This window comes from Pelobates fuscus, chromosome 2 (assembly GCF_036172605.1).
Source record: "Pelobates fuscus isolate aPelFus1 chromosome 2, aPelFus1.pri, whole genome shotgun sequence".
NCBI lineage: Eukaryota > Metazoa > Chordata > Amphibia > Anura > Pelobatidae > Pelobates > Pelobates fuscus.
This window is the reverse complement of record NC_086318.1, coordinates 13,783,092-13,794,020: the sequence shown is the minus strand read 5'-3', so window position 1 is coordinate 13,794,020 and position 10,929 is coordinate 13,783,092.

Sequence of the window (10,929 nt, the reverse complement as noted above, 5' to 3'; positions counted from 1 at the left end):
GCAGAGCTTATAACAATGATTGACAGGGAGCTAAGATGGAGGTGGCTGTAACGGATCACCTGGCACCCCGACTGGGTACCTCCGTTGAAAGATGCTCCTAGCGCTTCCAGAGGACTCCAAGCACTCCACCAGACACCATAAGCACCGCAGGCTGCAGCTATCTCCCTTCAGAACGAAGCAGGAACAAGCTCTTACAAGAGCTCAGTGATTATAGCAAGGGAATATGCATAGCATAGCAATCCCTTGTAGCAGATTCCCCCAATAAGACACAGGACTCAAGTTGAGGGTAAAACAGGAACTCTGGACTGGCTCATCCAGCCTGGCTTTTATTTCCAACTCACACATACAGGCCACACCCAGGGGGAGGCATAAAAGAACCAATGACATAGATGTTACCTCCCACACATCCCCTCCCCTTAGTGTGACACATAATCCCATTATGCATACAGTGTAACATATACTTTTACACAACTTTCATAACTTTAAAACCATACATCACATTCACATAAAAATACATATCCACAATCAATCCATTCAGGGGAACAACATATTAAAAAATGTCATGAATCCGACCAGGGGTTAAAAAGTTACTAAAAGTATCTTTTGTTCCTTTCTGGCTGGCAGAAAAACATCCCCACAATGCACCCTGGTTTCCTCCCTTCTGCCCTGGAGTTAATTGGAGAAGTAATCCAATTACCCAGGACTAAAGGCAGACTCCATTAACCACATGGTTGCAAAACAACATAAAACACTTTAAAATACATAAAGTCACATTTACACATAACACACAGACATTTCACCTATCCCCAGATAGCTGGGATCTGCACGCACAAAACTACCGAATAGCGCGCAGATCCTACTCACACAGTACAATTGCCATGGAGCTAAAGTCTTTCCCATAGTCTTTCATTATATAGATAGGCTCCATGGTATGGCTATCTGGGGTATCACATTCCCATAAAGTCTGGTCCATAGTCCAAAGGCAAGAGGCGGGCAAGCAGCCCCCTCCAAGGACACGTGGCGAGTTCGGTTTCGCCACAGTGGCGCTCTCTATACTGACTGCCAGGTGTAAAGGGCGGAGCTTATAACAATGATTGACAGGGAGCTAAGATCGAGGTGGCTCTCTCTATACTGACTGCCCGGTGTAAAGGGCGGAGCTTATAACAATGACTGACAGGGAGCTAAGATGGAGGTGGCTCTCTCTATACTGACTGCCAGGTGTAAAGGGCAGAGCTTATACAATGATTGACAGGGAGCTAAGATGGAGGTGGCTCTCTCTATACTGACTGCCAGGTGTAATGGGCGGAGCTTATAACAATGATTGACAGGGAGCTAAGATGGAGGTGGCTCTCTCTATACTGACTGCCAGGTGTAAAGAGCGGAGCTTATAACAATGACTGACAGGGAGCTAAGATGGAGGTGGCTCTCTCTATACTGACTGCCAGGTGTAAAGGGCGGAGCTTATAACAATGATTGACAGGGAGCTAAGATGGAGATGGCTCTCTCTATACTGACTGCCAGGTGTAAAGGGCGGAGCTTATAACAATGATTGACAGGGAGCTAAGATGGAAGTGGCTCTCTCTATACTGACTGGCAGGTGTAAAGGGCGGAGCTTATAACAATGATTGACAGGGAGCTAAGATGGAGGTGGCTCTCTCTATACTGACTGGCAGGTGTAAAGGGCGGAGCTTATAACAATGATTGACAGGGAGCTAAGATGGAGGTGGCTCTCTCTATACTGACTGGCAGGTGTAAAGGGCGGAGCTTATAACAATGATTGACAGGGAGCTAAGATGGAGGTGGCTCTCTCTATACTGACTGGCAGGTGTAAAGGGCGGAGCTTATAACAATGATTGACAGGGAGCTAAGATGGAGGTTGCTCTCTCTATACTGACTGCCAGGTGTAAAGGGCGGAGCTTATAACAATGATTGACAGGGAGATAAGATGGAGGTGGCTCTCTCTATACTGACTGCCAGGTGTAAAGGGCGGAGCTTATAACAATGATTGACAGGGAGATAAGATGGAGGTGGCTCTCTCTATACTGACTGCCAGGTGTAAAGGGCGGAGCTTATAACAATGATTGACAGGGAGCTAAGATAGAGGTGGCTCTCTCTATACTGACTGTCAGGTGTAAAGGGAGCTGTGTGTTATACAGAGATATAGTGTGTGTTATACAGGGATATAGTGTGTGTTATACAGGGATATAGTGTGTGTTTGTAACGGATCACCTGGCACTCCGACCGGGCACCTCCGTTAATGGATGCTCCTAGTGCTTCCTGAGGACTCCAAGCACTCTGGCAGACACCACAATCACCGAATCCGAGAAACCTTTTAAATTCTCCCAAGCATATGAATGCTGTAGACCATTGAATAGGAACCATACGAATAGGCTTGTACTCCTAGCAGTCAACTGGAACAGCATGCAATAAATCCTTCCCCCCAATAATGAGACGACACATCACTTTGAGGGTAAAACAGGAACTCTGGACTGTCTCATCCAACCTGGCTTTTATTACAATAATACACATACAGGCCACACCCAGGGGGAGGCATAAAATAACCAATCACATACATGGTTCAGCCCACACATCCCCTCCCCTCAGATAACATTAAACCCAATTATCCGGTACACTTTTCCAGCCAAGTTCTGGATGTACCCCAAAAACAGGGGGTACACCTTTAAATACAGCATCGCTGGATAGCCCTTATTCAGAGGGACAACATATTCAAAATTCAAGTCATTCGGATGAACGGTTCGTAAGATATGGGGTTCCAAAGATTTGACCGACCGCATGGGTAAAGTATCCGAAAACGGTTCCATGCATTTTGGCCCTGCGGTCGGTCACAAACAAGGGAATGAAAACAGGCGAATTGCCTGTGTTATAGAGCCTGGAGAGGGTTTGAATGAATTCCCTTGTTTGTGGGGTTCTTTCTACCGAACGGCGGGTCATTCGGTTGTTTCTATACGAATTTCTGGAAGTATGGAGGTCTCAGCGGTGTTTGCCTAGTCAAGTGTCCGATTTTAGTTCCAGACACTCGACGGCAAAACACCGCTGTTCGGTAGTTTAAGATGGCCGCCGCCACGTGTTTGTTTCCCGAATGGCGGCCACCCAGAGGACAAAGAATACATTACACTGATTGCCAATTACCCGTTTGCAACATTGTTGCAAACTGTAATTGGAGGCACACTTATTCCTGGGTGGTCTGGTTGTTCGGTAGTTTCACTCAATATAATGAATGGAGTGATTCTACCGAACAATCAGTGAATGCTGCATACATATCCCAGGTTAAACACACAAATACACATATAATATTACAGGCAGTACACTAGAATATGTAGCACAGTCTTAAAGGGACAGTAGTCCCAAAAGTCCCAATATGTCCATAGATGCTGTTAAAAGGGCCAGTAGCAGCAATATACAGTACAATATGCCCCAAATAACCCAGGGGCCATAGTCAGTAGGTAGGAGGCTAGCAAACAGGCTTCTCCAGGGCCCAGTGGCGAGGTTGGTTTCGCCACAGTGTTATACAGAGTTATAGTGTGTGTTATACAGAGTTATAGTGTGTGTTATACAGGGATATAGTGTGTGTTATACAGCGATATAGTGTGTGTTATACAGACATATAGTGTGTGTTATACAGGGATATAGTGTGTGTTATACAGGGATATAGTGTGTGTTATACAGGGATATAGTGTGTGTTGTACAGGGATATAGTGTGTGTTGTACAGGGATATAGTGTGTGTTGTACAGGGATATAGTGTGTGTTGTACAGGGATATAGTGTGTGTTGTACAGGGATATAGTGTGTGTTGTACAGGGATATAGTGTGTGTGGCAGAAGCAGCCACAAGAGACTATTATTTACAATGTATTTATCCGTAGCTCTATATGTCAATGCACATAATGTATATTGTACCAGCATGTTAATGTAAATCGGTTCCCGAGCCCGATATACTTACCCGGTTCGGGAACCGATTAAACGTACCGAATGCCAGACCACCCTGCTGTGGTCGTGTGTCTCCTATTAAGAAGGAAACAAAGTTACACATATCGTTATTGGGTTTGTGGGTGGCCGCCGTTCGCCTAATCTCCACGTGGCGGCGGCCATCTTAACTGCCGAACAGCGGTGTTTGGTCGTCGAGCGTCTGGAACTAAAATCGGACGCTCGACTAACCAGACACCGCTCAGACCTCCAGGATCGCCAAACCGTATGATTCAAACTGCCGAACGGCCCGCCGTTCGGTAGTTTGGATTCTCCAGACTAGGGGATTCATCCGAACGGAAGATTGGGGTCGGATGGCTGAGATGTTCGGCACTTTCTAGTCAGTGAAATAGACCAACTACAGGGCCAGAATCTATGGAGCTGTTTTCGGCTACTGTGTCCCTGCAGTCGGTCAAATCTTTAAATGTCTGCAACTCCCGAACCCCTGGTCTGATCTGGGTGAAATTTGAATATGTTACTCACCCAGAGCAGACCTACCAGGGGACCCCTCAATTGTCATCGTACCCCCCGTATTTAGGGGACATTCAGAAACTGGGGAAAACTCGGTTCCCACTAATGAATTTACCTGCTAATCTAAGGGGAGGAGAGGGAGGGGAGGTGATTGTGAGGTGATTGGTTGTTTTGAGTTACCTCCCTTGCATGGGAAAAAGCCATAAAAGAAATTGTGTGAATAAAGCTGACAGTTTGACCTCCAAGCTATGTGTCGTCTAGTTCTTGGAGGGAAGGGATTGTGACTACGCTACCCGTTTGATACCTGTCTTGGATTGCTGTTCCTGTCTACCAGCGGAGCTACCTTGGATCATACCTCTACTCCGCTACAATTGGTGGCAAGCGACGGGATCGTACTACACAGCAAGAGGCATTCAGCAGGAATTAAAAAGGACTGAATGGAAACGGATTATACCCTCTTGAAACGGGACACGCTAAAAGAATTACTGGAAGCGAGAGGGAGGATAGCAAGCAACAAAACAAAGGCTATCCTAATCGCAGAACTCATGGAAGGAGACAGAGTCGCAGCTGCTGCAGCACCTCCAAGGGAGGGGGAAGAAACTGAGTTTACCAGGGAATATAGGGCCAGGATGGCTCTATTCTCACCAGCCATGGCAGCGCAGAAAGCAGACCAGGTGTACAACGATGTACAGGCCCTCTTTATGCAGCGATCAACGCAGGGAAGCGCAACATCTGCCCCCACCCCGCCAGCAAAAGCTAAAATACCGTACCAGGTATTCAAAGCATTTAATGATACCGAGGGGGCCATTGATGGCTATTTACAGAACTTTGAACTTTTGTGCCAGCTGCATGCCATTAGCACTGAAGACCAAGTGCCAGTGCTAGCGGGTAACCTATCCGGCCGCGCAGCAGATGCCTACCGAGCTATGCCGGCAGAGGATATCCGAGACTATCAGAAGGTAAAACAAACCTTGCTCGCACGGTATGCCATTACACCTGAAGCATACCGAACACAGTTCCGGAACTTACCCAAATCAGGAAAAGACTCACATGCAGAATTTGCACACCGCCTACAACGGGCAGCTAACGGGTGGCTTGAGGCAGCCAAAGCCGTCACGGCCCAAGAGATCAAGCAGTTGATGATGCTGGAACAGTTCTACGAACGTTTGTCCCCAGAGCTACGGATCTGGGTAAGAGACCGTAAGCCCCGTACTCTGCACGAGGCCGCTCAACTAGCAGATGAGCATCAGGACTCCCTGCGGGAACAGCATTTATCCATTAAAGTGCAATCCACGCCAGCTGTTCCCCGGCTTACCCCAGTAAATCCGCCCCGACCAGGGGGGACATACCAGTCCCAACCCCCCCGGTACAACAACCGGGCATCTATCCGGTGCCATGCATGTAACCAGATGGGTCACATGCAACGAGACTGTCCCCAAAACCGGGCCAGACCGGCCTGGACCCCTCAACGACCACCAACCACCCCCCGAGCCGCCGTACACTGCTATCAGGGCAGGACCTGGGCTCAACCTTTCACCTCTACCCAAATGGAGGAACCCTTGGGCACCCTCCATGAGGTAAACCCGGTCCAGGCGGCATCAGACAACCGCCAAGGCCACCGGCAAGTGGTCCATGTGGAGGGCAAGCGGCTGGAGGGGCTAAGAGATTCTGGGGCCACCATCACTCTGGTACGGAACCATTTAGTGGGCCCTAACCATCTCACTGGAGACTGTATTGCAGTTCGAGTGGCAGGGGGAGCTATCTACAAGGTACCCACTGCTAAACTACATTTGGACTGGGGAGCGGGGGCAGGACAAATTGAAGTAGGGCTGATGCAGGATCTACCTGCCGATGTGATTTTGGGGAACGATTTGGGGGAGCTAACTTCCGCTTTTGTTACCCGGCCTCCTCCACAGGAAGCTTACCCGGTCGTCACCCGTCAACAGGCTCGCACCACGGCACCCCACCTTGACTCTGAGGCTCAGGTAAGCACAAACCCCCCTGATCACACTGTATTACCCTGGGCTGCCCCATTAGAATTTGGTAGCGAGGTCGCCCTGGACCCGTCCCTACAAGTTTACAAGGACAGGATAGATAAAAACCAGACTGGCAGAGAGGGGGAGAGATATGCTTGGGATAAGGGGTTATTATACCGGTATGCAGAAAAGGTAGTAGCCGGGTCAATTCCTGTACCCATTAAACAGTTAATTGTGCCTCGAAGGTATAGACGAGAGTTAATGCGGATCGCCCACGACATTCCCATGTCCGGACACCTAGGGATCAGCCGAACCAAACATCGGCTGCTGCAGAACTTCTTCTGGCCAGGGATATCACAGGATATTAAGCAGTACTGTAATACCTGTGATACCTGTCAGAGAGTGGGAAAACGGGGGGACCGATACAAGGCCAAACTACACACCCTGCCCATAATTGAAGAACCCTTTAGCCGGGTAGCGGTAGACATTATCGGACCGCTGAGACAAAAAAGCCCGTCTGGCAAGAAATACATATTGACCGTGGTAGACTATGCCACTAGATACCCCGAAGCAGTAGCCCTGACGAATGTACATGCGGAGACCATAGTAGACGCCCTCATGCGTATATTTACCCGTATGGGGATCCCCCGGGAGATCATTTCGGATCAGGGTACCCAATTCACGGCCGAGGTCACGCAACAGCTTTGGAAAGTATGCGGGGTCCGAGCTATCCTTAATTCCCCATACCACCCCCAGTCCAATGGCCTCTGCGAACGGTTTAATGGGACCTTAAAACAAATGATCCGCACGTTCGTAGCCACCCAGAAGAACTGGGAGCGGTTCTTACCCCATCTCCTGTTCGCCTACCGAGAGGTGCCCCAAGAGTCCACTGGGTTCTCTCCCTTCGAACTGTTGTTCGGAAGGAGGGTAAGGGGACCCCTAGACCTAATAAGGGAACACTGGGAGGGGGGAACGACCATTGACGGCACCCCTATCGTACCCTATGTGTTGGAGTTTCGGAACCGCCTGGAGGAATTGACCCGGGCTGTGCGCAACAACCTCCAGGCAGCCCAGACACGCCAGCGCCAATGGTATGATAAGGGAGACAGGGACCGCAGCTTTCAGGTCGGCCAGAAAGTACTAGTCCTACGCCCCGTCCCTACTGACAAGCTACAGGCTTCCTGGCGGGGCCCTTTCCAGGTGGTAGAGCAGGTCTGCGATACCACCTATATAATCGGCCCCTGCGCCGGGACCGGGGACAGACGCATGTTCCATGTGAACATGCTGAAACCCTACCACGAGCGCACAGCGGAAGTATCCGCCATCTGCGCCTCGGCTGCGGAGGACACCGATAACCTCCCCCTCCCTGACATGCTGGCCCGAGGAACGCTACAAGAGGATCTCGCAGCCGTACAATTAGGAGACCGCTTGAATCCCCAGGAAAAAGCTCAGGCCCAAAGTCTAATTAGGGAAAAAGGAGCCACTTTTTCCAACCTCCCGGGATATACCCCGTTAGCTACCCATCGGGTAGAAACCCTAGATCCGATCCCACTCCGTCAACCGCCCTACCGCATTCCCGAAGCAGTGAGGGGGAACATGTACAAGGAACTGAAGGAAATGTTGCAGTTAGGGGTAATTGAGCATTCGGATAGCCCCTGGGCATCCCCCGTAGTACTCGTGCCGAAGCGGGATGGAACTACACGCTTCTGTGTAGATTACCGAAGGCTCAATGATAAAACCATATCCGATGCCTATCCCATGCCCCGGATAGACGAGCTATTAGACAAAATGGCTAGGGGGAAATACTTAACCACAATTGATCTTTGTAAAGGATATTGGCAAATTCCTCTAGCCGAGGACGCTATTCCCAAGTCGGCCTTCGTCACCCCATTTGGCCTGTACCAATTCCGGGTCATGCCATTTGGGATGAAGAACGCCCCGGCCACCTTCCAGAGGATGGTGGACCGACTATTGGACGGGTTTCAGGAGTACGCTTGCGCCTATCTAGACGACATAGCCATCTTTAGTTACTCCTGGGCCGATCATCTAGACCATATCGGGGCAGTACTAGACCGCATCCGGGAAGCCGGACTGACCCTCAAGCCCAGTAAATGCCATATAGGGATGGCCGAGGTCCAATACCTCGGACACCGAGTAGGCAGCGGCCACCAAAAACCCGAACCAGCCAAAATAGAGGCCGTAGCTAAATGGCCAACCCCCCGCACTAAAACCCAGGTACTAGCCTTTTTGGGGACGGCAGGGTATTACCGAAAGTTTGTACCTAACTACAGCGCCCTAGCCAAGCCCCTTACCGACTTAACCCGCAAGAACCTTCCCAAATTAGTAGTATGGGCCCCAGAGTGTGAACAGGCCTTCCAACTCCTAAAAAATGCCCTCGTTAATGCCCCTGTGTTGGCTGCTCCCGATCCGACTAAATGCTTTCTCGTCCATACAGACGCTTCAATGTTCGGATTGGGAGCAGTACTGAGCCAGATCGGAGCCGATGGCGGTGAACACCCAGTAGCTTACTTCAGCCGAAAACTTTTACCCAGAGAAGTAAGCTACGCCGCCATCGAAAAGGAATGCCTTGCCGTGGTGTGGGCCCTCAAGAAACTACAGCCCTATTTGTATGGACAAACATTCTCCCTGCTCACAGATCACAACCCGTTGGTCTGGCTGAACCGGGTGTCAGGAGACAATGCCAGGCTGCTGCGCTGGAGCTTAGCGCTTCAGCCCTTTGATTTCAATATCCAATATCGCCCGGGGAAGCTCAATGGAAATGTTGACGGGTTATCCCGACAAACGGAACTAGACAAGTGATCTGTGGGTACTCCTCCAGACATCCCCAAGCCGATCCGTTGGGATCAGACTGTGTATGCTGGCTTGGTTCTGGGGGAGCATTGTGGCAGAAGCAGCCACAAGAGACTATTATTTACAATGTATTTATCCGTAGCTCTATATGTCAATGCACATAATGTATATTGTACCAGCATGTTAATGTAATCGGTTCCCGAGCCCGATATACTTACCCGGTTCGGGAACCGATTAAACGTACCGAATGCCAGACCACCCTGCTGTGGTCGTGTGTCTCCTATTAAGAAGGAAACAAAGTTACACATATCGTTATTGGGTTTGTGGGTGGCCGCCGTTCGCCTAATCTCCACGTGGCGGCGGCCATCTTAACTGCCGAACAGCGGTGTTTGGTCGTCGAGCGTCTGGAACTAAAATCGGACGCTCGACTAACCAGACACCGCTCAGACCTCCAGGATCGCCAAACCGTATGATTCAAACTGCCGAACGGCCCGCCGTTCGGTAGTTTGGATTCTCCAGACTAGGGGATTCATCCGAACGGAAGATTGGGGTCGGATGGCTGAGATGTTCGGCACTTTCTAGTCAGTGAAATAGACCAACTACAGGGCCAGAATCTATGGAGCTGTTTTCGGCTACTGTGTCCCTGCAGTCGGTCAAATCTTTAAATGTCTGTAACTCCCGAACCCCTGGTCTGATCTGGGTGAAATTTGAATATGTTACTCACCCAGAGCAGACCTACCAGGGGACCCCTCAATTGTCATCGTACCCCCCATATTTAGGGGACATTCAGAAACTGGGGAAAACTCGGTTCCCACTAATGAATTTACCTGCTAATCTAAGGGGAGGAGAGGGAGGGGAGGTGATTGTGAGGTGATTGGTTGTTTTGAGTTACCTCCCTTGCATGGGAAAAAGCCATAAAAGAAATTGTGTGAATAAAGCTGACAGTTTGACCTCCAAGCTATGTGTCGTCTAGTTCTTGGAGGGAAGGGATTGTGACTACGCTACCCGTTTGATACCTGTCTTGGATTGCTGTTCCTGTCTACCAGCAGAGCTACCTTGGATCATACCTCTACTCCGCTACAGTGTGTGTTATACAGGGATCTAGTGTGTTATACAGGGATCTAGTGTGTTATACAGGGATATAGTGTGTGTTATACAGGGATATAGTGTGTGTTATACAGGGATATAGTGTGTGTTATACAGGGATATAGTGTGTTATACAGGGATATAGTGTGTTATACAGGGATATAGTGTGTGTTATACAGAGATATAGTGTGTTATACAGGGATATAGTGTGTGTTATACAGGGATATAGTGTGTGTTGTACAGAGATATAGTGTGTTATACAGGGATATAGTGTGTGTTATACAGGGATATAGTGTGTGTTGTACAGGGATATAGTGTGTGTTGTACAGGGATATAGTGTGTGTTGTACAGTGATATAGTGTGTGTTGTACAGGGATATAGTGTGTGTTGTACAGGGATATAGTGTGTGTTGTACAGTGATATAGTGTGTGTTGTACAGTGATATAGTGTGTGTTGTACAGGGATATAGTGTGTGTGTTGTACAGGGATATAGTGTGTGTTATACAGGGATATAGTGTGTGTTATACAGGGATATAGTGTGTGTTATACAGGGATATAGTGTGTGTGTTATACAGGGATATAGTGTGTGTTATACAGGGATA